General features: G+C 42.3%; 2 protein-coding genes across 6 annotated transcripts in view; one reads left to right on the top strand and one right to left on the bottom strand.

The window, feature by feature from the left end:
• Positions 1 to 21,186, bottom strand: part of GFPT2 (glutamine-fructose-6-phosphate transaminase 2) — a 108,570-nt gene extending 87,384 nt beyond the window's left edge. The window contains exon 1 of the mRNA XM_030571850.1: positions 21,063 to 21,186. The gene's annotated coding sequence lies outside the window, so the exon portion shown is untranslated. The remainder of the gene's footprint in view (positions 1 to 21,062) is intronic.
• Positions 21,187 to 21,370: 184 nt separating this feature from the next.
• The window catches only part of CNOT6 (CCR4-NOT transcription complex subunit 6), a 48,078-nt gene continuing 45,166 nt past the window's right edge, over positions 21,371 to 24,282 (top strand). The window contains exons 1-2 of one of the 5 annotated variants that reach the window (XM_030571614.1): positions 21,371 to 21,526; positions 23,835 to 24,210. The gene's annotated coding sequence lies outside the window, so the exon portion shown is untranslated. The remainder of the gene's footprint in view (positions 21,527 to 23,834; positions 24,211 to 24,282) is intronic. The other 4 variants (XM_030571612.1, XM_030571611.1, XM_030571609.1 and 1 more) reach the window with 4 other exon arrangements.

The raw sequence follows: 24,282 nt of genomic DNA, 5'->3' as shown, positions 1-24,282 counted from the left end.
AACTGAAAGCCAGCATACAGAAGGCCGGAAGAGACACCAGTCCTTTCATTTTCTTGGCTGATGTGAAGGATAAAATCGGGACGTAGATTCTATCCTCAATCCTATCAATGCACAACATCCTAGGAGTTGTTTCAAGTCCTGTAATCTGAGCTCTGTACTGCAGACAATCAGCCCTAGCCTCTCCTTGAAAAGAGTTGTAATTGCCCAGAACAGCCATGTTAAGAACAGCAACACCAAGTCTAGGAGGCATCTTTCAACCATTGTTAGAATTAAAGAGCTACAGTACTAACTCACAGGGGTTAGGCTGCCCTGCTATTTTGCATAATAAATGTCCAGCTGTTGCACCAAACAAGCTGATTTTTCAGGGCTCCTGCATCCTAGTGCTTATGTCCCAGGCAATTTTGTCATATCTGAGCTCTGATTGCTTGTAAATAAAATCCTTGCTATCTCTCTCTAGATCTCAGCACGCACACAGGTGGCAGTGAAGAGAGTGATTATTATTTCAATAAATGGGATCCAGACACAATGCTTTGGCAAGAAGGTAGTTACTGGAGGGGCTGATGCCTCAATTCCTCCTGTTCTATCTGTGGCATGCAATAATTTAGTCTCTTGCAGGCTGTATGGGCTAATTCTGGTTGTGGGCTTGGTGTAGGAGTGGCTGGGTGGTGATATGCAGGCGATCAGACTAGATCAGTGGTTCCTAAACTTTAACAACTTGTGAACTCCTTTCACTAAAATGTCAAGTCTCATGAACCCCCTCCTAAAAATGAATATTTCTAGGGCTTTTCTCTTTTATCTGAGTATAAATGATAAAAGCAGTGATCTTGGAAATATAACCTTTAACATTACAGTATTTTTATTACATTATGAAAATGCAACACTCTTCCAAGATCTCACTTTCGTATCTTGCATCACTTTGAATAAGCCTGTTATAAGACAAGGCTCCTATGTTTCATCAAAGAATATCAGATGTGAAACAGCATGAAGGTATTTAAGAAGCCAACTCAAAGAGTTCCTCCTACACAAGCATTCAGATCTTGAGCAGCCCAGGCAAACAACACACGTTACAACAAAGCTTAAACTTGTTATTCATAATAATTTAAAACACAATACTAGCTGCCTATTTAATTTTAAAAACAGCAAAAAATATCTACCTCCCTTTCCATTGCTTATAAGGAGTCTTGAAGTTTTAATCTCCTCAGTATGATAGATATGCTTGATTTGATCTGCTTAGCTCTAGGAAGTCCAGGGGCTGTGGGCTGCTGGCCCCGTGCTGCCCAGGGTCCCTAGGGACAGCTCTGTCCGTCATTAGGGAATTTTTTCCCGAGAACCCCCTGTAACATTTTATAAACCCCAGTTTGGGAATCACTGGACTAGATGGTCGGGTGGTCCCTTTTGGCCTTAAACTCTGACCCTCTCATTTCAGTCCACTTTTCAGTGACAAAATAGAGATGCTGTGGGTGGAAACTGGCACAAGCCATTCATTTCCCCCCTATGTCAAGGGCCAAAGGAAAGATAGGTTAGATTACCCTAATTTCATTTAAGAACATCTGAAATATTTTTCAGAGTACGCTGGAACACAGTGTTAGTGATAACCCTAGCTGTAAAAAGATATCCACACACCTTTAGCAGAGCTGAAGCATTTCTAAAGACATCAATATACAAATATCTCCACTCAAAGTACCTTGGAGTAAATGTATTATGGAGTCACAAGTTAATTTTGCTGAGCGCTTGAAGACACTTACATGTATTTTTCAAATAATGTTGGCTCTCTTTCATCTTAATTGTTTTTCCACAAGGGAAAAGAGGCATCTTATTGCTAAGTCTATCTGGCTACTTGCCAAAGAGTTTACAGTGCTTGTGCTCATTTCCATCTTGCATGGGGCAAGGGAGAGGGAGTTCCTTATGTTTAATCTGCCAACTGGTGGCTAGACACTACAGCAGACTCAACCAATTAGCAGAATACTCCCATCTGCCCCACTAGATTTGCTGTGTGCACATCCTATGCACTATCACAGCTCAAACTGGGACTCTGTTGATCTATGCACAGCAACTTTTTCACATGGGCAAAAAGAAGACTATTCCCCTTCAGCAGAGCTACTAAGAGCTGCACCTAATTTGACTCAGCTAGAAGCTGCAGTCTCTTATGCTGATCTATAATCTTCTTCTTCAGACTTGCTGTCTTTCCTCATCATGAGGCTCTGTGGGTTCTGCTTACTCAGCGCTAGTTGTATACTTCCTAAGGCACGATCACTTCTTATATATATGCATGCAACATTGCTCTTTCAGCAACATTGGATGGGACACCTCTTGGTGGAAGGAAACGGTGACTTGTAGGAACATCAGAGTTAATAAAGGAAAACTTGGAGGCCCCAGCCATGTACTTATTCTACAAAGAAATAGCCTGAGTTTTTTCTTTCTCTGTTTTAAAGGATGTCTGGCTAGGTCTTTGGGAAGCCTCTACAAAACAAAATGAAGTGAATATATGCTACCACCTGCTGGCCAGTTTTGGAAAGAGCCATCTCCCTAGGACACCTGCTCTGAATGCCTTTTGCATAGCATGGTAATTGTTCCAAACCCAGGACACAGAGATGCTGCCTAGAATTCAAACAAAAGTTATGGACAAAATGATTAGATCTTTCCATGGGAAACTCCCCCACTACATGAAGAGAATGCTAAGGCTGCACAGCTACATATTCAAGAGTCAGGAAATGCCAGAGTTAGATAGACTACAAGAGTGGTTTTTTAAATAATTGAGCTCAAGCCACAGAAAGGTCCCTAGCATGGAGTCACTTAGCACATATTCCAGAGCATGGAGCAAAGTATACGAATTGCAGACAAACTGAATTGGGGAAGGGAATTAGTATCTGGCAACAACTGCCTCTGACCAAGGCTACATACGGTGCACTGTCCTGTGCACACTGGCATAATATCGAAGGGCTGCTGCTGTTTTAGACTGGCAGCCATTATAGTGAATGATGGCAGAAAATGCATTGTTGTACAAAGCACTTAGTATCCACACATTCCTACACCTTTCCTCACATCAGCCCAGAGCCTTGGCACTGACAAAATTAATCATGCAAGATAGACAAGGACAGCTGAACCTACAAGAGCTGGATGGGAAATGGATTTGAAAAATCCTCCCGGTCCTTACTAGAATGAAACAGACTTTTTGAAAATGTTCATTAAAAATGGGGGGCGGGGGGGAGACAGATCAACCCAGCCCAGAAAAGCCAACAGCCCAGTGGCCAGGGCAACCACCTGGGATGTAGGAGGCACTAGTCAACTCCTGCTCTGGATGATTCAGAGCAACAACTTGAACCTGGGTCTCCCTGTTCCCACCTAACCACCTGGCTATGCTGTAGTGAGACTCTCTCAATGTCTCCTGGTAGAGCTGTTTCATTTTGTATAAATAATTACCTATTCACTAGGCCAGAGAGATGGACTGAATAGGGCACTAAAGTGGGATGTGGGAGACTCCAAGTTCAAGTCCTTGTGTCTCCCACATTCCACCAAGTGCCCAAACCACTGGGCTAGAGTCAGTCTCTAGCCTAAATAATATTTAATTACATCTGTAAAGTGGAACAGCTCCAACAGAAGAGAGAGACTGACTCACTTCATATCTTGGTGGTTAGTGAACTGGGTGGAGCAGGGACGTGAACCTTATCCCCAATGAGCATTCTTACCACTAGGCTATTCCCTCCCCACACTTGCACATGTTGACATCACTTCTGTCAAACCCCCCCCTTTCATGTGAAAAGTTTTGGTTTCCATGAATTACCATTTTCCCATGGAAAATCATTGTTGAAAAATTCCCAACCCGCTGCAGACCATACTCCTCCAAAATAGCACTGTGCATCTGCATCTCTTTCATGGCTGTGGTGAATGGGTGTGCAGTGCCCAGCACAATGCAGCTCCAACGCCTACTGGGGCCTCAGAACACTATCATAATAAATATGATGCAAAATAAAATGGAAAGTGGTGGATTCAGTCTGTGCACTTTGTCAATGTATAAGAGAGTATTCTAGGTGAGATGATAGCAGTTCCTCACATTTCTTTGGCCAGAGTCCTGACAATCAGGCAATTAAGTGAATCAACCAAAGCTCTAACTTCAACTTTTCTAACCACGCATTTTCTGCACATGCAGTTACTGTATGACCATAACAAGATAAAACCGCATGGTAAGTCTGTAGACAGCTGATAAACCTGATATAGCGTTGTCCCTCAGCCATATTTAAGTCTGGCGCCCTAGCTAAATATTATATTCTTGTGCATAAAAGGACATAGGTTCAAAATATTCCAAACCTGTTTATCTCCAATTATGTGTCTGTCCGTAAGTGCCCGCCCTTCATCCAAACGCTGGGAGATTCAACACTCCCATGTTTTAGGCAGACACTGTTTTTTATAAAGGTTAAGCCAGCCAGCGAACAGAAGTCATGCCATGTAACATAGCATGAATAGCAAATTCCAAATACCAGCTACTCAAAGCAGAACTAGCTCTGAGCAGTTCCTGAACAATCCCATAAGCCCAATTCTGTTCACAAAAGTCATTTGCTGTTGAACAGTTACAAATAATAAGGAGTTTGGGAAAGACTTGATTTGTTCCTGGGCAATTTGTAAAGAGAAAATATGGCCACATCCAATTAATAAGTTATTCACATCAAACAATTTGATCAGTTCCAATAACAGATTTGATCTCAGCATGGGTTGGACTTTTTGTTTAGAACCAATAACTCCCTTGCTTTTCCCAAGCCTGCTCACAGTCTACATTGAAACTGAACTTCCACTACCTTTATTTTTTCAGGCTGTTTGGAAATGAATTGATTTATTTTTAAATGCACATGTGAAAATTTGTCTCAGTTTAGTCTGATAAAATCTTTCATGTAGCCAAGGTACTGGTGCAGTGACTACTGGCACGTAGGAAAGCCTCTCCCCCCCCAACATTCACATAAACAAGCAAACAGAAAAGGTCACAAATGCTCACCGAAAAGCAAAAAAGGGTACAAACGTATTCAGATCAAACAGCAATTCAGATTTTACAAATATGTTCTCTTTAATCATAAAAGGTATCTTCCCCCTTTGCAGCCACCTTGATCTGCTATAATGAAAAGAGCAAAGCAACCTAAGCTGAAGTACAAATGAACAGCACATGCAGATCCTCTTTTTAAAAATAGCTTAAAAACATGACATAGGGATGCTCCACACCTATCTGTAGAATTAACGCAGGAAGAGGATGGCTGTTCAGTGCTTCATAGCTTGAACTCTTCTTACTCCCTGCTATTCTCAATCTGTCACATTCAACAATCACAAGCAAAAATAACTCCCCCTGCCAGCTGCCTCCATGCTGCACTGGTTGAGCACTTGCCAGGTCACCAGGAGCATGACTTAAATTGTAAGTTAGAAGAAATACTCTTTGAAATAGGTGCATTAGTGTAGTTGTTAAAATAGACTCAATTGCTTTAGATTAATTCTTCATCTACTTTTTATTTTATCTTGTAGCCCAAGAATACAGGACTGTTGGACAAAGGCCACGTCTACATTACAAAATTACGTCAACCTAACTCACATAGGCATAGAGCCACCGGAGTTATTAAAGAACACGTGTGTGCCCACTTGGCCCCTTGTGTTGGTGGTGCACATCCTCACCGTGAGCGATTGTATCAATTGCATTGTCAGTGTGGGATGGCTCCTGAAGGCCATTATCAGTTGGCATAAGCAACCCAGCGTCTACACTGAGTAACTGCATTTACCTAATTGCATCAACTGTCTGCCGCTCAGGAAGGTGGTGATACTAAATCAGTGTAGACAGGCATATCAGTGAGAGACAAATTTAAGTGAAGATTTTTCCACAGCTAGGTTGACACAAGGCAGCTTACGTTGACCTAACTGCGCAGAGTAGATCAGCCAAAAGAAACAAAGACCTTCCCACAGCAGATCAGACTACTGCTTCACCCAGTCAGGCATCTGGCCTCTAGTGGTGATAAGCGCTTGATATTTCGGAAGGCAACAACAAAAAAAAAAAACCTTAATGAATTGAGACAATTATGTATTCCTATAAATGTGGAATAAAATTCTTTCCTGACTCCTATAGTGATCCACTCCCCTGAAGCATGACGTTAATTTGATTTTTAAGCAAGCATAGTTACTAAGAGTCTTGGTCATAAAGTTATGCAGTCTTTTAAAGTTCTGCTACAATAACTGATGCTATGCGCTTCTGCAACAATAAATACCCTTACCTGTCCCCTATTCGTCCTACTGCAATCACTTAACTTTTCACACTGAGCCCCTTTCAGCTTTGTACTTTCATCTGAAACATGTCTACTATGCTGCACTTCAGAACGGTCACTTCCAGGAGGCACCTAGACACTGGTGGTATAAAGAATTCTTACTGGCATCATGGAAATGAGGGCAGGACCTCAGGCAGAGGAAAAGGAAAAGAAGACAAGGAAACAGTGTAACGGTGAAAGGATTGACCTCTGGGGGAAGGGACAGAAAGCAGTGTGAGAAATCCAGTGTGAGGGCAAATGGGATCTCAAGATGAGGAACTCATCTGGGCAGTAGAGAAGTAGCTCAATGTCACCTTTGTCCGGCTTCTCCTCATCCGTCCCTCCACGAACGCAAGTTGACAGCACACCATTCTATTTTGTTGCAAGCACGTTCTTTCCATTTCTAGCCAAAGAGTTTTATCATGGGATCAGCCCAGCGTGTTTTCGGTCTGCCCAGCAGTCGCTTGTGGTCTCTGGGGATCCAGTCACTGATACGGGTTGTCCACCTATTGATGCATAGGTAGACAACCCGCCTCATCTCAATGTGCACTCTAACGAAGGTACAAGACTGTAAGTCTTAGTACATATTTTAGTTATTCTGGCCTTGTTAGACAAGTGCGTGCCAAAGTATGATGTTGCCCTCCCTGGTCTCCCAGGAAAGGTTCATGTCAACTCAGAGAAAGAAAAGGAAAAGTTTGGGCAAAGCAAATATCTGAACTTAACTATCAACCACAAAGAATTCAGATTTGCTGAGGTACCCCCCAAAAAACCCATAAAAACAAAACAAAACATCCAAAACCCACACACAACACAACTCAGCAAGAAAGAGTAAACTGCCTATAGGCTCTGTCTACATTGCAGGTGCAAGTGTGATTCTATCACAGGTAGGTGTACCTGTGCTAGCTTTAATCCAGCTAGCACAGGTAATAATAGAAGTGTAGATATTGCTACCTGGCCTAGCTACCCAACTATGTATCCAAGCTCCCTAGGTTTGTACTCAGGCAGCTCGCCTGTGCTGAAACCCATGCTGACACAGCTACACTACTATTGTTACCTGTGCTAGCTAGATTAAAGCTAATAAGGGACGTCTACCCATTCTACAATTACATCTTCACTTGCAGCATAGACATACCTTTAGTGTTCTCAAGATTATAGTGCACTTTCCAAATATTATTTTCTCACCACTAATGGCTATTTGTGCCCAAACACCCCATTTGATAATGATATTGTATATAAAACTCAGCGAGCTAGCACTAAGCAAAATGTAATACATTTTGAAAATGCCATTTCTAATGTGTAATAGGTACTAACAGTGCTACAGAAACTATATATACAAATAATTCTGGCCTTATGCACCACATTAATTTGTTGAATCTCCGTAAAAAGAAACAAAAGGAAGCTATAGAGATTAACTACAAAAGAGGACAAAAACGCTCATTTGATGTAACAGATCTTAGTGTAAACAGGTTTTATTTTTAGTCACAAGATTAAACTTGAGTTATGAAGTTACAAACAGCAGTCAGAATATTTAATTAAATCTGCATGTTGCATAATGTATAAAGGGTCAAGTCATAATGTAAACTTAAGTTCAGAGTCCTCCATAACATAACAAATGGACCCCACATTCAGGAACAGCATATCACTTCCTCTCATCACATAGATGGCCTGTCCAAAGACACACGATTTGCATACAGATTATACATAACATACGCACATATCAATTCACTCACCACTGAAACAGTTGCAAATTGGGAGGAATGTGACAACTGTACCCACACACAGTAATATAACAGCAGCTGAGGACAGTGAAAAATATTGAAATGCAGGGGGAATTTAAGTAGCTATAATCTACCTTGACCTGAATGGAAATGGGATCTGGCCTCAATTTATAACCCAGGACATCTGGGTTGACATACTTATGTTTCCTCAAAACAGCATCTCTTGCAGCACAGCATTACAGAGTGTTATGCTAGGGCAGTAGTTCCGTGCTCCTTGAAGAAAAAGTACCACCTTCTAAATCACCATCATCATTTCCTCTAGCTCCTCACAGGTCTTTTATCCAAGTACTGACCTGACCCAACCCTGCTTAATTTAACAGTATCTAATGAGATCATAACCTGCAACAATTTAACACATTTGAGTTAGATTATAGTCCCAAACACTTTAGAATTATGAGAAGAATGCTATCACAGTTTAAGGGCTCTATTAGATTAAGAGTTAGAAAGGCTTTTATGAAACAGAATTATTGAGATGAGGGGAAAAAGGTGTTAGATCAAAATATCATGGGGGCATTTTTTTAAGAGAGCAAAACCATGTTTTGTTTCATTTGTTCTGCCATGCCCAAGTGGGAGAAACCTGCCCATTTGATAGGCTGTTTGAGATCCTGGCACTCCTGAATATTGTTCTGGCAGGCATACGAAACTGACTAAGATCATATGTGAGGAGCCACTGCAGGGGCAAGCGCTGCAGCGTAGGAGCACAGATGGGTTCAAGGCTTCCAGTAAGTATTTTTCTGCTGCTAGAGAAAAAGGTGGAGAGAGCGAAAGAATAAAGATTAGAAATAGAGTGAGAGAGACAGAAGAGTGCAAAAAAGGGGACCACAAAAATAAAAAGAAAAGAAAAGAGAGGGAGGACTAAGAAACAGGACTAACTATGTGGCTGGTTGCTAAAAGGCCTAAATAAAACCTCCTTTATAACATTAGTCTCCTCATCCCCAAATATGTTTTGGGAAATTATCACTGTCAGACAAAACTACTAATAGTTAGTACTTATATAGCTGCCTCCAAGTATATGTAGATTCTGAAACACTGTGACAGATTGGTATCATTATCCCTGTTTTATATGTGGTGTAACTGAGATTAGGAGTAGTTAGGTGTCTTGCCCAAGATTGCATAACTAAGACGCTGACAAAGCAAAGAACTTAATATGGATTTTTAGAAGTGAACCCATCCATTTCTCAGCACATCACATTAAAAATAAATCCTACCAAAAAAAAAAAAAAAGGGGGAAGAACTCTCACTGTAACCGTTAAAAGCACCATGCAAGCTCAAAGGTTTAAAGCAGGGATCTCAAATTCAATTGACCACGAAGGCCACCTGAGGTCTAGTACATTGGTCCAAGGGCTGCATCACTGACACTCTCCCTGCTGCCCCCAGCCCTGCTCCCACTCCACCCCTTCCATGAGATCCCACCCTGAACCCCGCCCCTATTGCAACCCCTTCCCCAAATCCCCAACCCCTGCCCTGCCTCTTGTCCACATCCTACCCTGAGCGTGCAGCTCCCCGCTCCTCCCCTCTCTCTCTTGGAAAGCGCTACGCACTGCCAAACAGCTGTTTGGCGGCAGGAAGCACCTGGAGATAGGCAGAGGAGCAGGGATACGGCACACTGAGGGGGACGGGGGGCAGCGGGTGAGGGGAGCTTGGTGGCCACAAGAAATAACTCAGGGGGCGGGGATGCGGGGAGCTTGGTGGGCCGCACGTTTGAAACCCCTGGTTTCCAGGGACTTGCTGTACATTGCGAATTCATGGAGGTTAAGTCCATTAATGTCTATTAGTCAGGATGGGTAAGGAATAGTGTCCCTAGACTCTGTTTGTCAGAGGGTGGAGATGGATGGCAGGAGAGAGATCACTTCATCATTACCTGTTAGGTTCACTCCCTCTGGGGCACCTGGTATTGGCCACTCTTGGCAGACAGGATACTGGACTGGATGGACCTTTAGTCTGACCTCGTATGGCCACTCTTATGTTCTTAAATGAATAAAAAGTAAACAAACTTTACATTGTTTTGATCTGCAATATAAAAGCAACAGTTGGGATGCATGCAGAGCTGAACAAGTAATTTGATAATTATTTAATACGTGTAAGGACAAATAATATGAACCATAACAAGGTTTTTAGAGTTTTTCCACATTCTGATGCGAACATATTGAGCCAAACAGAATTCTGGAGGACGCGACTAAAGGCAGAATTTTGTCTGCTAAACTGTAGAAATATGTAGCAAGGTTTTACTTATAGGAAAACTCAGAGAAACTCACAAGCTTAATCCATTACAGTACAACTTGTTTCCTAAAGTGACAGACAGTCTGAATCTCAGACTCTTCTCCTTCCTTGCCCAATGTTTGAAAAGGTTTTTACCCTATAGCCGCATCTTCCCACTGAATGGTGCTTTTGAGAGACTGTGCCTGAAGTTAAGTATTTCTGCAGTTCTGCTCTCCTGCACTGGATCAGTCAGTTTAGATTACTATACATTCAGGACTGCACATTAAGACCACTGATGAAATACTTACCAGATACAGTCCTTGGAAAACTCCATTAACTTCAGTGGAGAGTAAATGGAATAGAAAAACAAGCCTATGGAGCAGCAGAGGAAGGAGGATAGGGGGTGGTGGAAAGAGTGCGTGCACGCACACACACGCCGGTCAAATTTAGCCCTGGCATAAGCAAATGCAATACTGACTTCACTGGGAGTTTCATTTACTGACATCAAGGCTGAATTTGGTTATTATTGTCTAGCCTTAGAGATGCTCACTACTTTACAGAATGAAATCCTAAGGATGCAAACTAATTTTTTAGGGCTGTCGATTAATCGCAGTTAACTCACGCAATTAACTAAAAAAATTAATCACAAATAATAAAATTAATCTGTTTTAATCGCACTGTTAAACAATAGAATACCAACTGACATTTATTAAATATTTTGGATGTTTTTCTACACTTTTCATATATATTGTATTCTGTGTTGTAATTGAAATCAAAGTGTATGTTATTTTTTATTATATATATTTGCACTGTAAAAATGATACACAAAAGAAATAGTATTTTTCAATTCACCTCATACAAGTGCTGAAGTGAAATCTCTTTTGTCATGAAAGTGCAACTTACAAATGCAGATTTTTTTTGTTACAGATTTTTTTTTTGTTACCAGAAAGTGAGAAGAGGCATTTGCATGGCACTTCTGTAGCCGGCACTGCAAGGTATTTATGTGCCAGACACGTTAAACATTCGTATGCCCCCTCATGCTTCAGCCACCATTCCAGAATTGATGATGCTTGTTAAAAAAAAAAAGCGTTAATTAAATTTGTAACTGAACTCCTTGGAGGAGAATTGTATGTCCCCTGCTCTGTTTTACCCACATTCTGCCATATATTTCATGTTACAGCAGTCTCAGATGATGACCCAGCACATGTTGTTCAGTTTAAGAATACTTTCACTGCAGATGTGGCAAAACGCAAAGAAGGTACCAATGTGAGATTTCTAAGGATAGCTACAGCACTCGACCCAAGGTTTAAGAATCTGAAGTGCCTTCCAAAATCTGAGCAGGAAGAGGAATGGAGCATGCTTTCAGATGTCTTAAAAGAGCAACACTCTGACATTGAAACTATAGAACCTGAGTCACCAAAAAAGAAAATCAACCTTCTGCTGGTGGCAACTACTCGGATAATAAAAATGAACATGCATCAGTCCGCACTGCTCTGGACTGTTATTGAGCAGAACCCGTCATCAGCATGGATGCATGTTCCCTGGAATGGTGGCTGAAGCATGAAGGGACATATGAATCTTTTGTGCATCTGGCATGTAAATATCATGCAACACTGTTTAGAACAGTGCCATGAGAAAGTCCGTTCTCTTTCAGGTGACACTGTAAACATGAAGCAGGCACAATTATCTCCTGCAAATGTAAACAAACTTTTATGTCTGAGCGACTGGTTGAACAAGAAATAGGACTGAGTGAATTTATAGGCTCTAAAATTTTATATTGTTTTATTTTTGAGTGCTCTTTTTGTACACAATTCTACATTTGTACATTCAACTTTCATGATAGAGATTGCATGACAGTACTAGTATTAGGTGAATTGAAAAATACTATTTTTTTTACAGTTCAATTACTGTAATCAAAATTAAATATAAAGTGAGCATTGTACACTTTGTATTCTGTGTTGTAATTGAAATCGATATATTTGAAAATGTAGAAAACATCCACAAATAGTTAAATAAATGGCATTCTATTATTAACAGTGCAATTAATTTCAATTATTTTTTTAATTGTGCAATTAATTGCAATTAATTTTTTTAATCGCTTGACAGCCCCAATTTTTTTTAAACAAAGAACCTACACATCTAGAACCAGTTGTAGTCAACTCCTGATTAAATGTCTATTTAGAGTTATATGCAGTGTTGTTGTAGCCGCGTTGGTCCCACGATAGCAGTGAGACAATGTGGGCGAGATATCTTTTACTGGATCAAGCTCTGTTGAAGAGAGAGAGAAGCTTTCAAGCTACACAGAGCTCTTCCTCAGGTCTGGGAAAAGTGTCACAGATAAATACAAGATGGAACAGATATTTTAGTGTATGTCATTAGCACAAATTTTAAAGGACAATTCAAGGCAAAGAGGCCTGTTAACACCCCGGTAGTCATAGGACAAAAAGGGGGGGTTAGTGGGTTACAGATTGTTGTAATAAGCCATAAATCCAGTGTCTTTAAGACTATGATTTTTAGTCTAGCAAAGTTATGAATTTAACTTCCCAGGCTCATCTTTTGAAAGTGTTGTGGAGATTTCCTTTGAGAATGAGGACTGATAGGTTGGATACAGATTGCTCACAGGGACCCAGAGATCAGACTCTAGCCCAAGCCCAAATGTCTACACAGCAATTTTTCAGCCTCTCAGCCTGAGCCCCGCCAGCCCAGGTCACCTGTAGACGTACCTTTAAAAACAAATCAATCAGGAAAGAGGATCAAGAGGGCAACCACACGATTTGACAGTAGCCCCATTTTTGTGAAGCCATTTAACAGTTTGAGCATAATGTCTAACATTATATCTCAGAAATTTTAAGGAACTGACAACCAAGATTGTGTATTCAAATATAATTTCTGATTCACTAAAGAATTAGACAGTAAATTTATTTCCCGAATTTCAGGGGACAAGGGTGTGCAAAAGCTTAATGACCACTTTTCACCCACTTAGCTCACAAGCTCTCACCAAAGCAACCAGTCTTGCATTCCTTTCCAAACCCACTGACTTCAGTAAGGAGTTCTGGATGAGGAACAAATGCCCAGCGAGCATTTCAGCCTAAGGCCTGGTCCACACTACACAGTTAAATCGATTTAAACAGCGTTAAATCGATTTAACTCTGTACCCGTCCACACTACAAGGCACTTTAAATCGATTTTAAGGGCTCTTAAAATGGATTTCTGTACTCCTCCCCAACGAGAGGAGTAACCCTAAAATCGATATTACTATATCGATTTAGGGTTAGTGTGGACGGAAATCGAAGTTATTGGTCTCATTCCTTTAATGTAGCTACCCAGAGTGCACCGCTCCGGAAATCGATGGTAGCCTAGGACCATGGACGCACACCACCGAATTAATGTGCCCTAGTGTGGACACATAAAATCGATTTTATAATATCGGTTTTATAAAACCGGTTTTAGTAATTTCGATTTTATGCTGTAGTGTAGACGTAGCCTAAGGGAATGGTCACCTGTTTGGAGAAGAGTAAGGAAGAATTGGGGATAGAAACCTCAAGACAAAATCTGTAAAACTGGAGTGATAATTTGTAGTTAGGAATTGGAAAGCAAACCAACAGCAGTACATTTACTATGACTAAGGGCTGGTCCAGACTAGGGGGGGGGAAATCGATCTTAGATATGCAACTTCAGCTACGTGAATAACGTAGCTGAAGTCGAATATCTAAGATCGGATTACTCACCCGTCCAGACGGCGCGGGATCGATGTTCGCGGCTCTCCGTGTCGATTCCGGAACTCCGTTGGGGTTGATGGAGTTCCGGAATCGATATAAGCGCGCTCGGGGATCGATATATCGCGTCTAGATTAGACGCGATATATTGATCCCCAAGCAATCGATTTTAACCCGCCGATACGGCGGGTAGTCTGGACGTGGCCTAAGACAGCTCCGTGATGGTATTCAGATGTGACTCTGCAGGTGGGAAGGATACGTAAAAAGCACAATGTTTTTATTTCTAAGGTTTTGTTACTACAGTATGGCCGAAACAGATATACTAGGAAGCATTAGCGAGTAAATGCTTCTTAGCCCTGCAAGCTTTCAGGAGGAAAATAAGATTTACTACTTGTTTCTAAGCTGTTACAGCTCCGGTAATGGCTGCAACATACAAATAATTATAACAGTGATCTAAGCACAATACATGTACACATCTAGGATGGTGGTAGACATCAGCATTGGTATCTGTAACTGATAAAAAGGAGTTAGAAATTCCTGCCTCTTTATGGAACTTTTCATACTTATAGCACAGTGATTTATGGAAAGAAATAGCTGGTAGCTCTTATGCTTTTGAGACTTTTCCATGTTAAACTTGTTGATGTATTTATCTGATATTTATAAACACCCCCCCAAAAAAAACCTACGTTAAAAGAACATTAATGTTGCAAAATTAAGCACTCAAAGGTTAGGAAACGCCAGAATTAAGATTCTTTAATTCAGCTCTCTTGCAGATATGCATTATGATAATTCTAAATTACATGATCACATACTACTTTTTCCATCAGGACCCACGCTTCATTCACTGCATAGAATGGATGGTGCTCACTAATATTTCTGCTTATCTTCATCATCCAATGAGTGGCCCCATGCATTATTTAATACACACTATTAGTGCTCTCAGGGTAGTTTTTTTAGTGCTTTGCCACCATTAACGGACTTATCTTCACAAAACCCCTGTGAGGTGAAATTGTCTTGCTATCCCCATTTTACATATAGGGAACAGGACATAGAAATTAGGGCCAAAATTGTCAAATGTCAACTAATTTTGGGTGCCCAACGGGAGTAGACTAAGACCCGATTTTTCAGAATAGTTAGCATTTATTAGTTCTTTATATTTACAGAGCAGCACTTCCATTGAATTCGGTTGCCATTGTCAGTGCTTAGCTTTTCCACAAATCAGACCCTTGGAGTCTCCAGTTGGGTGCCCAGAAAATGAGAAACACAGTGACCACTCGTGACATGTTGTCTATGTGACCTGCCCAGCATCCCATAAGAACTCACTGTGGCTCAGGCACAGATAGAGTCCAGTTTTCCAGGGTGGCAATCAACAGTCTTAACCATGAGACTTTCCTTTCTCTCCTGGCCTCATTCACTATATGCTTTCCAACTTCTGCAACAAATGGAAGAGTTGTACAGATAACAGTCTCTATCATTATGCAACCTGGATTCATTCTCACAGCACAGTCCATCCTGTGCACTACATGAGGCAGGGATACTGTGGAAAAAGTAGTACACCTCTATCCTGATATAACGCGACCCGATATAACACGAATTCGGATAGAATGCGCTAAAGCAGTGCTCTGAGAGGGGTGGGGGCTGCGCACACCAGCGGATCAAAGCAAGTTCGCTATAACGTGGTTTCACCTATAAGGCGGTAAGATTTTTTGGCTCCCGAGGAGAGTGTTATATCGGGGTAGAGGTGCATATGATATCATAATTAAAGCCTACCTTAATTCTGACATTTACTGACTTTTGAATGCTTGATTTTGCAACTTGATTTTTTTTTAAACGTAGGAAATTACACACCAAAAAACTAAGACTTTAAAAAGCAAACTGAAAGAACAACTTCTATCATGTGGAGCCATAAAGACCCCCAATTTGTCTCATCAATCAATGTTGGGATGCTGAGATCCACAGCACAGTCCTCTGCCACTTGAGTTCATCCTGCTCATTCCCTCTTGCCCATCTCCCCAGCTGCTGCTTCTCTTTCCCCTCTCTTCCTCTGCATTTCAGACAAGAAGCTCTTCTTTCTGCTCTGCACTGCTGTGGTACAAGCAGGTGGAGCCATTGAGACCATAGCAGAGTTTCCCTGCTCTCAGTTCCTGTGTTCAGCATCACAGCAACTCTCAGGAGCCAGGAGGCACAAGCGTGGCTCAGCCCTCACTATCCTGGAGCACGCTCGGTCTCTTTCTGGGGATGGTGCATGTAGTCCAGTCTACATTCAGAGCTCTGAGGGGACTGAGCATACTTAGGGCAGATAAACTCTACAGAGAATTATTTTGGGGAAGTTCTATGGATTTGTGTCACACAATTTATAATAGATGATCACAACTGTCCTTTCTGGCCTTGGAATCTATGAATTTAATGGCTAAGCAAATCTATACTTAGCACATGCAAATTGAGATTTTTCAAAGGCTTGTAATTTTGGCCAAATCTGGGAGTTTATTCAGGGGAAAGCAAAGCTACACATCCCAGCCACAAAAGCAATCCCTTGCCAAATTTCATCCCCTGCCCCCTTGCCCCCCCAGCACGGAGGTGCTACAGCTTCTCACTAAACAGTTGTAAGAATTTTCAACTGGAGCAAAACAATGTATTTTTCCCTGACCTCTTGGAAATGTCTGAAGCATTTTTTCTGAACTTTCCAAAAATATTCAGCCTGAAGCAGACACAGCATGGGAAATTTCAACCCCAACGGTTACAATTTGTTAAAGTTATAAGCAATTGAAAACAGAGTCTTACAATGGGAAGTGTTGGGTAACCTTATGTATAGGTGGTGCTACCAGGTCTGCCAATGATGTAGAACATGAGAACCAATTAGCAGTTTTCCTTCTGAAGCACTAAACATAATGAATTAGCACAAAATCTCAGTGGGGGACAACTGTTACTTGTCTAAACAACACAATCAACTCTTGCATTAATTTGACTTGTTTAAGCTTCAGGATACTGCTGGCCTGAATTCAGGAAGACTGCACACCATGTAACAACATTGCTCCTGAAACATATGAAAAGATTTCTGAGCAGGTAAAAGATTAATGGGAAGGCCTGTCTTTTGATTGATATCTATAACCTTGAGCAACAAGAGCACTCTCATACACTATATCTGCTACGTGAGACAGACAAAATGAAAGAACCTCATGTTACAATCTCAGATCTCAATAAACATCCAGACCAGAAAGTTAATACCGTTACTAACCATCTGTTCAGATGTTTGCCTGGCTACAGTTCTGACAATACTTATATGGAGCAAAAGTTAATCACATATACAAATGAGCAAGAGTACTCTTGGGCAGGAAATTCCGTATACCATAACAGTTTCTGGAAAAATACGTGACTGTCTTTGCTCTACCCTGCAATTTCAACCACATAATCAAATTGGCTGTTAAAAAACTGCATTGAGGTCAATGGTGTAAACCACTTTATAATCTCTGAACAAATGCTTTTGTTTGTTTGCTTTACAGCCTATTAAAAATATCACTAGAGAATCAATGTGAATTAGATCAAAATCTGGAATATGTTAATTTGCTGCATCTTGAACAGCAAGTTTGAGACCGCTTTCTAGCATTCAGCAGTAGTACAGCCCAGTGAATTGTGCAAGCATTTTGTAATTACTTCTTCTGATGGTCAAAGACCACAATCATGTAAAATTCATTTATTTCCGCCAGTTGGTCTCTATTTGAAATGATCAGGGCAAGTCAGTGGATTCTTTCCCTATCTATTTTTAAAAGTGTGAGAAAATAGTGTCTGTAACTCAGGAGACTATATAATCTACAAACAGGTGCAAGGATGATGGAAGTACCAGCTTCCCCCTTTGCCCCAACTACGTGCCTAATCTGGAGGTGACAACTCAGAGGTGAAAGGAGGGTCCAGGTTCCATTGCCCATTCATGGTCTTTGACCTCAGAACGCCAAGTGACATAGGATTTGGCAATGTGGACATTTTTCACTGAGAAATGGAATTGGAAAAAAACAAGGCAGACATTAGATGACAATGGACTTTTGGTCACTACTTAATTTGTGCAGGATTTCAAACACACAACCTAAAGATGAAAAACTCTACACATGATATCCTAGTATCAGTCCTTAAGTTTGCAGTCCCCCACAGCTATTCACAGCTCTCTAGCCTAACTCCTCCTAGATAAGTAACAATTCTTGGAAAAACCTGTTATGTATTTGAAGATTCACTACTACTTTTGGAGATTGAGCTCCAGACAGAGAGATCCATTCTATTAAGGCTACATTTTCCCTAGAAAGTATTAACAACTTGAGTATGTATGACTATTCATGTCTGAAGGGGCAGCTGGTTATCAGAAAACATTTTCAGAAGTGATGTTACATGAGCTTGAGCAATAAAGCAGCTTTCCTATGCAGAATCCTAAATATATACTGTAACTACGTCCGAAATAGAGAGCCAAAGAAGGAAATCATTTATTTGGATCTATTACTAATGTGATGATTGTGAAGTCTGTCACCAAGACTGTGTATGTAATAAGATTATGGTCATTGTTTTCAAAGCATATCGTGTGCGTTGCTCAGAAACAAGCTGGGGAATGGTCCCTTTCTAGTTCCTTTTACACGTTATATTACATGAGAACAGTCTTGTTTCACATCCACGGAACTACAGTTTACTTTATTTTTTTGTTATGTGCCTCTACTTATATCTAGACATTCTGCCTGTCACTCAGAACCATAACCTCTAGTTCCTCATACCCAGGCTATATCTAATTCTTGCAGATTTTTTCTGCACAGCATCCCTAAAATACAGTCTTTCTTATCCATCTAACTAAATCTCCTATCTAGGGCGATCGATTTTATGGGGACAGTTCTGATATTTAGGGCTTTTTTTAATATAGGCTCCTATTGCCCCCAACCACCGTCCCGATTTTTCACACTTGCTATCTGGTCACCCTACTCCTGTCCAGGCTCTCCTCATCAGATGTTTTAATCACTGACACATTCTTCTCTCTGCACTTGCCTATTGCAACCTTGTCCTACTCATATCCATTCAATACAGACAGAAAGATCATTTTCCTAGCCCATTACCTTGACATAACCCCTTTTGGATCCCTTCACTGGACCCATTTTTCTATTGCATCAATCATAAGCTATTTATCTTCATTTTCAAGGTCGTTCATGGCCTATCCCTATCCTGTCATATTATTCACTATTGAGATGTCAACTTCCACCTTCAATCGCCGATGATAGCCTTAATCACATGTGTGTTAAATTTTCAAACAGGCACCTTCATGTTTTCTATCATGCAGCCCTCAGTCTTGAGAGAAGCTCCCCCTAAACATTAACAAAAGGATTATCCTGCTTCAAAGCCTTACTCAAAACTTTATTTTTCATGATGTCTACAAGAAACTTGACAACCACCAGCCTGATGGTGTGCTGTTTCCTTGTACTACCGTCTGTCAGTCTGTATCCATCTGTTGTCTTGTTGTTATATGTAGGCCATGTCTACACTTGCACTTATGTCGCTCATGGGTGTGAAAAACACACCCGAGCAACATAAGTTTTGCTGGCATAAGTACTTGTGTGTACAGTGCTATGTTGGCATGAGACACTCTCCCACCAACACAGCTAGCACTGCTCGTACAGCAGGTTTTATTATGTCGATGGAGAGCTCTCTGCCATCATCACAACGTCGCTACATTAGTGCTCTCACAGCAGCACAGCTGTATCGGTATAGCTGTGCCACTGTAAGCTTATAAGTGTAGACGTGGGCTTAGACTGTAAGCTCTTTGGGGCAGAGACAGCCTCTTTGTTCTGTGTTTAGTACAATGGGATCCTACTCCATGACTAGGGCTCCTAGGCACTACACCAATACAAACATACAGTACACTATTCTTCCCCATACCCGAATACATATGTCTCTGCTAAACAGTTCCTCCTATTGCTTTTTACACCAACATTTTCAGATAACATTATACATTTAGTTGCATATAACTTGCTATTGTTTTAGCTGGCCTAGAGGCCACCAGTCAAGGATCTAGCAAATGTATATGCACAGAGCAAAAAGACGGTTTTCCTTATGTTTGACTTCTTGTTCATACTTCTCATGCTTGTATACAAGAACTTAAAACTTCTTTTAAGGGATGTCATTACTTTTTGTTAAAATACTTTGTTCCTCATGCTATTTACTTTAATAGTCTTTCTAGCCCTCCTATCATGAGCTTTTTTTTTTTTTTTTACAGCCAAATAACATTTCCCTTATTGTATCAGTTTCTATTGAAAATGTAGATCAGAATGCAAAAGCCTATTAATATTTTTGTTATTTTTGTATCTGCTCTTCCGTCCCTTCTATCAATTATCACCTCTCTCATACAGGTACCCTCCAACCTTCTACCCCATTCACACGCTCACTCCATCTGCTCCACCCACCAATGCCCTCTGTCCCACTGCCTTTGAGGAGCAGTGGGCACTGTCCGGGGTTCTCTGCTGGGTGTCCCCCTCTGGATCCCTGCTTTTCAACCTGTGACCCTCACTCCCATCTGTTTTTTCATTTGTTGTCCCTCACAATCTTTTGATGCCTAGATTCAGTGTCTCCTCCCCATAGGCTGGGGGGGGGGGGAAGAGGCTATAGATGTAGGGGCCTGCTCATCCCCCCCCCGACACTCAATAGGTGCAGTCACCCCACCCATCTTTTGCCATCACCCTACCAGTTTGCTGTTCTGCAACTACTTGTGCCCCCTACCCAACCTGCTCAACTGCCCTGTTAACATGTAATCCCCACGTAACCCCCTAAACGGCTCCCCAAACAGATCCCACCCCCATCCACACTACCAGAGCCCCCATTCCCCTCTCCTATCAACCTCCCCCGACAGATTCTGATCCAATCCCTCTGGCAGCCACACACCTCCAAACCCCACCTCGAACAGCTCGATCCTCTCCCCAGCCTAGTCAGCCCCCTTATCCTTTCACACCCAATTGTCTGCAATCCCCAGCTTCAGCCCCCCACTCCCACCAACCAGCACCTCCTTTCAGCCCCCCACCTGACACCTGCAGATCCCCACAGATCCCCCAACCCTTGCAGCCCCTCCCCCGAGCCCCTCCGACTCCCACCTCTGATCCCCCTCCGGACCCCACAGGCGCCGCCGCGCCCCCCACTTCCCTCCCTCGGAATCTGCTGCGGTCCGGCCCGTTTCGCTCCGGGGGAAGCTCCGCGCGCGCCGCAGGCCCTCAGCGGTCTCACACCACTGGCGGCGGCCGCGGGGCTGGAGGCGGGACGCTGCGCTGCGCTCGGGCAGGCCCAGCAACGCCGCGCGACTCGGCGCGAGGCTTCTTTCGCGCAGCCAATGGCGCGTGGGGTGCGGTGAGTGTGGGCGGCCTCCGCGGGCGGAGATGCTGGGGGGAGGCGGCGGCCTGCCCGCTGCCGCCATGATGCTTGTTTGCTTTCAATGCGTGTGAGGGGAAGGGGGAGGAGGCGGGGGGGAAGCTGCTCTCCCGTCCGGCCCGCGGCAGGAAACAAAGAGCCAGGCGGGCAGCGGAGAGAGGGCGGCGGGGAGACGGGGATGCTGCAGCCACAGGTACGGGGAGGAGCGGGGGTAGCGACTCCCGTCTGCCTGCTTATCCCCGGGCCTCACCTCGAGGGGGGGGCTCTTGTTGTGGGAGTCAGGCAGAGTATTACGGGGGGGAGGGCAAGGAGCGAGTATTATTACTCCTCAGAGGGTATTAGTGCGCTTGTGGGGGAGGGGAGGGAGAGAGTACTGCTGCTTTGAGGGGGGCAAGGGGCGGGTATTATCGCGCTGGGAGAATGGAGGTGGGGAGAAGCATTACTGCTCCGGGGGGAGGGGGGCGCCCCTGTGCTGGGAGTACCCTGGGTGGGCGTAGTATTGGCCTGGGAGGTGTGGGCAGAGACTGGTTCATTGGTTTGGAGGTGCGCTTGGGTTGGGGGTATTGTTAGGGAAGTTGTGGGGGGTAATATTGCTCTGGTGGGGGAGGGGAAGGGGTAACTATTGCTCGGGGGGAGGGTGGATGGTGGTATTGCTCGGGGGCCTGGGAAGTAGTCGTGATCTGAGTTGGGGGTGTTGCTCCCTTAGAGGAAGTATTAACGCTTTGTGGGTGCTATCTGGAAGAAATGGGGAATGTTTTTGCTCTGAGGAGCAGGGGGCTGTATGGATACTCCTAAGTGTTGGAGAGTTTTGGCTGGGAAGGGGTATTCCTCTCACAGGGCTGAGTGAGGAGAGGGGATGTCATTGTAGGGGAAGAAAGGGTGGAGAAGCATTAGAGTATTGCTTGAAGATGGGGGGGAGGCTCTCAAGGAGCGGGGCTTGAGTGGGTTGTTGCTTTGAGAAACTCTGGTAGGAAATGGGGCTTTTTCAAGAGGAATTAGATTGAAGATTTATCCACATAATAAGGGAGCAGAGAGGAAAGGGGCCGCCTTACCTCAGTAGCTTATTGTACCCCATATTTGTTTGCATTTAGAAAGCAATTATGCTACTTTAGGGTGGATTTGCAGTGAGAGGAAAGAGGGGGGCTTGTTTCAGAGGCAGAGGGTTATTATTCTCTTTTCAAAGGCTTCTATGCATTGAGAAAGCAATTAAGAGCCAGTGACAATGGACTTGAAATTAGTATAATGGCATCTGGAAGTTTAAGCATTTTTCCTGTGTAACTGAGTTTAAAATAATTAAACATAAAGACAGAGGGAAATGACATCAGTCTGATAATTGTCCATCTACAATCAGACCACAATTTTCCATCAGTATCCCCCTCTGCATTGAGAGACTTTAATTCATTTAAGCTGATGTATTATTTTTGTAAGTCTTGTTTTATGAACAAACAAAACAGGCTTGTAAACAGAATCTGTTTTCTGCTATGAGAGAAGCTTAACACTTCCATTTGCTGCTGATGGTCTAAAACTGAGGCCTAGTTGGCAGGAAGACCACAGCAGCAACTGCTTATATCTGTCTGAAATAGAAAGGAAAGTGTGTTAGAGGGTGATTGACAACCCTGCTGTCCAATGCAATGAGTGGGGAGGGCAGGGCTTGTGGTGACATGCAGGTAAGTGGCTGGGCCAAGGAGACTGTGGAACATACACACATGTAGGGGGTAAACAGAGGGGAATTTGGATACATATCTCTCAGGGTTACTCCAAAGACAAGTTTATGCAATATGTTTACGTGAACAGATGTGTGCATATCTTTAATAATGGAAATTATAATAATATCCAACTGATTGGGTTACTAAGCTCCTGAGCAAGCAATTATTTCTGTAATTGGTGGTTTGAGGGGAGGGATTGCTATTACATTTGTCAGACTCTGGGACAAACATGCAGGGAGTAAGCAGTTGTGAACTAGATGCAAGACCTATTTTGTCTGCTCTACATGCTCTTAAACGTGAAGAATTTTAAGTTGCTGTGTGTCCATCTGTCAGGTTAGCACAACTCTTACAGGGCAACTCCTCATATTTTGGCCCAAGTTTAGATTTTAGAAACAAACTTTTACATAACCTGACCAACAATGTCTCTACAAATTAAAAAAAAAAAAAAAAGTCTGTATGAAACTGGCTTCATTGTCCTATCCACACTTCATATAGAGGGGGTAAAAACAGGAAAATGGCTGAAGTTTTATTTTGATCTAAAATATTAGTGATGTAGAGACAAAAATTGCTTGAATATGACTCTTTAGAAAAACAGCTGATTTATAACTAGTTATGGCTCTTCAGTTGTCCTTTGTTTAGTTTCAGGGGGTTATTTTATTCTTCTGGATTTCACTGTTATGGGTAACAGATTCAAAGGATTAAGGAATACCTGTGATAATTGTCTGGTTTTAAGTGTAAAGGTTTGCAAGTGTTGACTGGTAATTTTATTGTATCTTGCATTTTTTTTCATCCTAGAGCAGGTCTCGTAATTGGAAATTTATCAACATTTCCACGGGTAATTTTACAGGATTATCTGCCCTGTGTTCTTCCTGCTGGTTCATCTGGACTCTATGGAGTTTGCTGCTAGCAATGAAGCCTTCTGTGGGGGTTTATTCACGCTATTACTGAAATGGAGCCACTCGCATTTGGATTAACACTTTATTCACTTTCCACTTGAATCGCTTGGATCAGTCCATTTATAAAAAGGAGACTACTATGCATCTTTTTTCTGTTTGCATATTGAAGTTGAACTTGGTGCATCCTTGATGTGTTCAGGCTATTTACTTTGCTTGAATATTAGAGGAAGAACTGAAATATAAAGATAGATGAGACTATAATACTGCATGGGCAGGTAACTACTTTTGGTATTTTTATATTTTCAGAACTTTTCTTTTTAAAGAATGTAGTGTCCCCAAGTTTGAAG

The sequence above is a fragment of the Gopherus evgoodei genome, chromosome 8, assembly GCF_007399415.2.
Source record: "Gopherus evgoodei ecotype Sinaloan lineage chromosome 8, rGopEvg1_v1.p, whole genome shotgun sequence".
Classification (NCBI taxonomy): domain Eukaryota; kingdom Metazoa; phylum Chordata; order Testudines; family Testudinidae; genus Gopherus; species Gopherus evgoodei.
This window is presented reverse-complemented; position numbering and strand designations above follow the sequence as displayed.